We start from the raw sequence: 6,161 nt of genomic DNA, 5'->3' as shown, positions 1-6,161 counted from the left end.
CGTTGGGTCCAGACCATATTGCTTCTCTTCTCTGTTTAATCTGTCCTTCAACCCAAAAATGAAAATTCTTCTCGTATTCCTTAACTCCAGGAATATCAATAATAGGGAAGCATCTAAACTTCAGGCTCAGGTCAGTTTAGTTCTGGGCCCGTATTCATAAAGATTCTAAGAATCCTCTCAGAAAACTCTTAATTTAGCTTAAAAACTTTTACGTAGGAGTCTTAGCTTATGAGCAATTCGGGACCGATCTGAGAGCAACTCTGAGTAAGGAAAAGACAAAAACATTTATCTTAGTAAGGAGGCGGGGTTGACCCCGTTGCTATGTATGACACTATCTTTTGACGACTGTGATTGGTTGGTTGACCAAGAAGGAAAAAAATAGTGATTTTAAGTATAGGGTCTATTCTAAGCCTTCACTTTGAAATTACATGCGTAATTTTTCCTATTTGACCGTTCACACACACACACACATTATATATGTGTATATAAATCCTTTTTTTTTTTTTTTACCATGTTAATTTCCTATAAGGTATTTGATTGGCTTAGAATGATAAAAATTGTTCCACTCTTTCCAATTACACTGATTACTGGCATGTCTATTTAAGTGGTGGTTTGAATGTTGGTTTTAATGTATCAAACATGGAATTTTCCCAGTTGTCAAATATCGTAATGTAGTGATTACTTTCATTTCTGGCACTATGGCATTTCTGCGCTGTGTCGGAGATGTTAGCGTGTCTCTAATAAGATCAGTCACAAACATGATCCCTGCACGATCTAATATATAGCTTCTTATTAACTCACTGTCATCCATTGTCTGCAACACATTTCTTCTCCTTCTTCGTCTCTCTGTCATTTTCTCCTCTGCTAAAGAAACTCTTAAGCCTCTTAAAAGTCCTCATCCGTGCTCCTAACAATTTTGAACTTAAGACCTCTTTTAAGGGTTAAGATGCTTTCTGAATTACTTTTTTCTTTACTAGGATTTTTTCTTCAATTTTAAGAGTAAACGCCCACATTTCTAAGAATTTTCTTAGAATTTTGTCACTAGGAGCTACTCTTTGCATTAAGATTCTTTATGAATACGGGCCCTGGTTATCAACAGCCCTATAAGCTTGTTTTAAAATCATCAGCATCTCATTGAATTTTCTTACTCATTGGTGGTTATTTTAAGTTTAAATATAGTCATAACCAAAAATTATCTTATTGTAAATCAACTGTCCTCAATAAATGTTATTTCTAAAATAATATTTTAATGTTTTATTATAATATATATTATCCCAAATCAAACGCATGTGGCCACTTCGCGCCCTGGCGCGTCAGAGCCCGCCAGAATGGGTGTGGCTTATAGCTATATAAGCCCCCATTTCTACCATAGAATCAGATTAATCTCCTTCAGCGAACTCTCCACTTCACTGAACTCTGGATTGAGAAACCTCCTTCGCCGCTGCCGAAAAGCCTTCAGCGGAACAAGCCATCTGCTAAGCGGTTCTGAGGATGCTGGCTTCCTGGTTTCAACTGGATGCCACCTTCAGCCCGCTGTTCTGCTGTGCCATCCGGCGCGCTATGTCCTTTTCTAAAAGAGCAATTTCAGGTGTTGTTTCAAATGCCTCTGGTCACCTGTGCTTCGTGCAGAGGCCCTCTCTTCGGCGGAGACCGTCACATCCTTTGTGCTTCCTGTTTGGGCCGTTACCACACGGAAGCTGCACTCTCTAAGGGCGGCTGCCCGGAGTGCGATGAGATGGTGCTCTCCACCCTGGCCAGCTTCTGGCCGATGATGACCAGCGGGCCTACCGCGGGACTCCCGCTCTCCCCTTTCCTTTCCTCAAGCCGTGCAAGAAAAAGCTTTGCGCTCAAAGGATGCCAGAGTGGACGAATATGAGTGAGCACATGCCAGCCCAGTCCCTGCGTACTTCGCTCTCAAACCTCCTCGCTAGTCCTGTTCTCTAGCACCCCGTACGAAGTGCATGGGTGCAGCTCTCACCCCCCTGAGACAACAGGGAGTGTGAGTGTTAAACTACCTCAAAGATTGGCTGATTATAGCCCAATCGGAGACGCAGTAAATGATTCACAGATCCTGGCTCCTCAGCCAATGCCTAGGTCTCAGGATCAATACTGTCTCCCAGTCAGAGTTTTTCCTTCCTGGGAACAGTCATAAACTATACAAATGAGAGTGCGGCTTACGTCAGTGCCAGGCATTCTGAACCAGGGTGCGAATATGCTATCAAGAGACAATGTTCCCCCAGGGGAATGGTCGCTTCACCTGCGAACGGTTCAGCTCATAGGGAGCATCTTCATCGAGGCAGAGGTCAACCTCTTCGCCTCGGAAGACAACACTTGTTGCCAGGCATTTTTCTCCATAGACAGGGATGCACTAGCCCACGATTGGCTAAGCCACCCGCTGAATGCATTCCCTCCGGTCACGATGCTACCTCAGGTCATCTAACGGATCAGGGAGAGCAAGTGTGCAATGCTTTTGGTAGCTCCTCTCTGGAAGAACCAGCTATGGTTGACTCACCTGCTGGAAACAGCCCCATGGCCGATTGAGAGATCTCCTCACACAGGGGAGCGGGACGATCTGGCACCCCCGTCCTGACTTGGGGGCCCTCCATGTATGGCCCCTCAACGGGTATCCGGGTTTCTCCCAGGAGGAGTGCTGAAAACCATCACTGAAGCAAGAGCGCCCTCGACCAGGCGTCTTTACGCTCCAAAATGGTCCGTGTTCTCTGGCTGGTGTACAGCATGGAGCCTAGACCCCTACTCATGTGAAGTGCCAATGGTGCTCTCCTTTTTACAAGAGCTTTTGGACGCGGGTCGTTCCCCCTCCACACTCAAAGTATATGTAGCGGCCATAGCAGCATCTCACGCTCATGTGGCCGGGCAATCACTGGGAAGAAATGACCTGGTTGTGCACTTCTTCAAACCCCCCTCTGTACCTATCTGGGACCTCTCTACGGTCCTGGAGGCCATGAAAGGGGCCCCATTTGAGCCGCTTCAGTCTGCTGACCTGAAGCCTCTTTCGCTCAAAACTGCTCTCTTGCTGCCACTGGCATCAGTTAAGCTTAGGCAGTTTGTAAGTGCTTTCAGTAAGTGCTTCCTGCCTTGAATATGGGCCCAACGACTCCAGAGGCGTCCTCAAGCCAAGGCATTGGTATGTTCCTAAAGTGCTCCCCGTTCAGAGTGCAGGTCATTTCGCTATCAGCCCTTCCCTTGCCAGAGGACAAAAGAGACACGAATCTACTCTGCCCTGTCAGGGCTCTCAGAGTCTATTTGGAGTGTTCTGCCCCTTTCAGGCAGTCAGAACAGCTCTTCGTATGCTTTGGCGGCCGCACCAAAGGGCACAAAGCAAAGATTATCGCACTGGACAGTGGACGCTATCGTGCTGACTTATGAGTCTAAGGGCCTTCATTGTCCCATAGGCATCAGGGCTCATTCCATAAAAATCCACTCACTCCTTTTTTTTTAATCCCCATAAATCATAAGCAGTCTCTCCAAACGATCTGTTTTCAGAATGTGGCTTTAATGACATCACTAAAGCCACAGGCCCCGCCCACGAGTGTTGACTGACACTGCCGTTATAACTTAGACCCACCCTGATCGAGTTCACTGCAAGTTGTAGCCTACACATCAGCCATTGCTGCAGCAATGCACTCACGAGAAGCGTCGAAGCATCTCCCAAGCGTTGAAGGTGTTGTAGCTGGATGTATTCATTCACATAGCTCTCTCTATTTACTCTTGAAATCTGCCAGCCACTGATGACGAGGTGGATTCATTTTGTTTTCAAAAAAAAATGCTCCCTCAACTCTACAGAAATGTATGTAAGTTACTTATGCACTTCTTATACTGTTTACTCAGCTCTAACAGTGATTTTCTGAAGAAAAACCGATGCTTCATCTTTTGTGTGACATACAGTAAACTTTATTAAACTCATCACAGTATATTTTGTGTCATCATTCAGACAATTCAGATCGTCAGACGGAGTCCTACAGCAGGCTTGCATTAATAGTGTATACAAGCAATGCCAAATAGGTTATAATCGTAATTAAACTAAACTATACCTGTTCCAACTCCATACAGCATATATTCTCTGACTCTGCAGGCATTTTTATGGTCGAAATGAACACCATTACTGTGACTGTCTGTTTTATTATTATCATCCTCCCTGTTCTGGCTCTGATCGCGGCTGCTTAGGCTCCGCCCCCTGTGCCGTGAACCAGCAGCTCATTAGCATTAAAGGAGAAGCACTAAAACAGTGCGTTTTTCACAGACCCAAAAAATTATTTAAACGTGCTGTAAATAAAATTCTGTTTGGTATTTTGAGCTAAAACTTCACATACACACTCTGGGGACATCAGAGACTTATTTTACATCTTGTGAAAAGGGGCATAATAGGTCCCCTTTAAGTTCCCCTCTGTTAAACCACAACCCTCCACCGTCCCCCATTAGATTAGCCAGCTATTATGTAAAACTAATCATGCTATTGGAATATTAAAATTCTATGCATGTGATAACTAACAAACTATAAATAACAGGAACTGACCAATCAGATCTCAATATTGTAATGGTTCAAGCACATTACTTGACGTTCTTTTAAAAGAAGTGGGCAGACGTTATGATATTTCTTTGATTAGTGTTCAAGGACATTTCCCTTACATAACATTAAAACCAATAACGAACCGCTAAAGTGTGTTGATTCAGTAAGGGATCGTTGTCTTGCTTTGAGTTTTTGAAAGTGAATGCAATCACAAAGGTGATAATGCACACATATGGTTGTAAATTTAAATAAAAGGTAACCATAGGGCCTAGGCCTGTATTTTAAATACTTTCGAAATAAAGATGTTATAATAAAATCATATATACATATACATATATATATATATATATATATATATATATATATATATATATATATATATATAAAAATTATGATAAATGTGTAGGTTATTTAAAATAGCATGAATACAATATATAAAATAATGGTAAAACTTTACAATAAGGTTTCATTTGTTAACATTAATTGATGTATTAACCTGAACTAACCATGAGAAATACATTTATTACTGAAGGACTATAGCCTGGGTGCCAGCCCGAACCCCGCCCACAACATTTTTTGGTCGGGAAGTTCGGTCTGGACTCGATCCGTTGAGGAGTAATTATGCTCAGCTCCCAGAAGGCCGAGCCAATCAAATTGCCGGCAGGGCGGACTTTAATCGATGATGAGCAACGGTAACGTAATCATCCACGTCATCAAAGAGCGCTTGGGTTGAATTCGTTTACAACAAAGATGCATAGACAGTAAAAGAAAAGATGACTACCTCTGGAGAATTTAGATTTCACACTTATAAATAAGTCAGATAGAATAAATGCATATTTTGGGTGCTGTCCGAGGAGAGGGCGGGCTCGGTATTCGGCCCGAACCCAGGGTAGCCTACTCCCCCCATATTCCAGGCTGTGGAAGAACAAGCCGAGTGTGATTGGGGGGATGCTGAAAACTGTCAAGGAATGTTGAGTAAGTTGACAGAGTGAATATAATGCTTCTTCTCATGCTGATAAGGTAGACATGGTAATCGTTTGATGACAAGTTGATTGGATTGATTATTTGAACGTGCTCCTCCCGAACTTTGTTTATGAAACATCATGTGTAGATTCCGCCATCGCGTCTGTTATAGAAGATATCGACAGCGCATTCATTTTAAAAGAGGAACAGAGAACCGCTATCAAGGCATTTGTCGATCGGAAACATAAATGAAAAACATACGTCACTTACTCCATTGCTCTGATTGGTTGTAGGTCTATCCAATTGAGTGCATTTTCTTTCCTGGTTCGGTTGAAACGCGCCCCATAATCGAAGCTCAATGGAGCAGTATCAGACTCACATTCTGACTAGAATCTGAGTATGACGACGTCAGGCTAGAAGGACTATTTATCAATCTTTGTTAAGGTTAGTTAATAAAAAATACAACTGTTTGTTGCTTGTTCATGTTAGTGTAGCAAATTAGGCAGATATATGAAGTTTGAATCTTTATTCCAATCAAACATATTTGAGGAGATAAATAGTGTTTGTATAATCCCTGGGTTGTTTTGTATCGAATCTATGAAGGTTATATAGTTTAAAATGGTTTCCGCCAGTGGAGGCGCTCGAGCAACCGAAGCAATGACACGCATCC

Source organism: Abramis brama (assembly GCF_963993115.1).
Source record: "Abramis brama genome assembly, chromosome: 15".
Taxonomy (NCBI): domain Eukaryota; kingdom Metazoa; phylum Chordata; class Actinopteri; order Cypriniformes; family Leuciscidae; genus Abramis; species Abramis brama.
Note: the sequence above shows the minus strand (reverse complement) of the source record.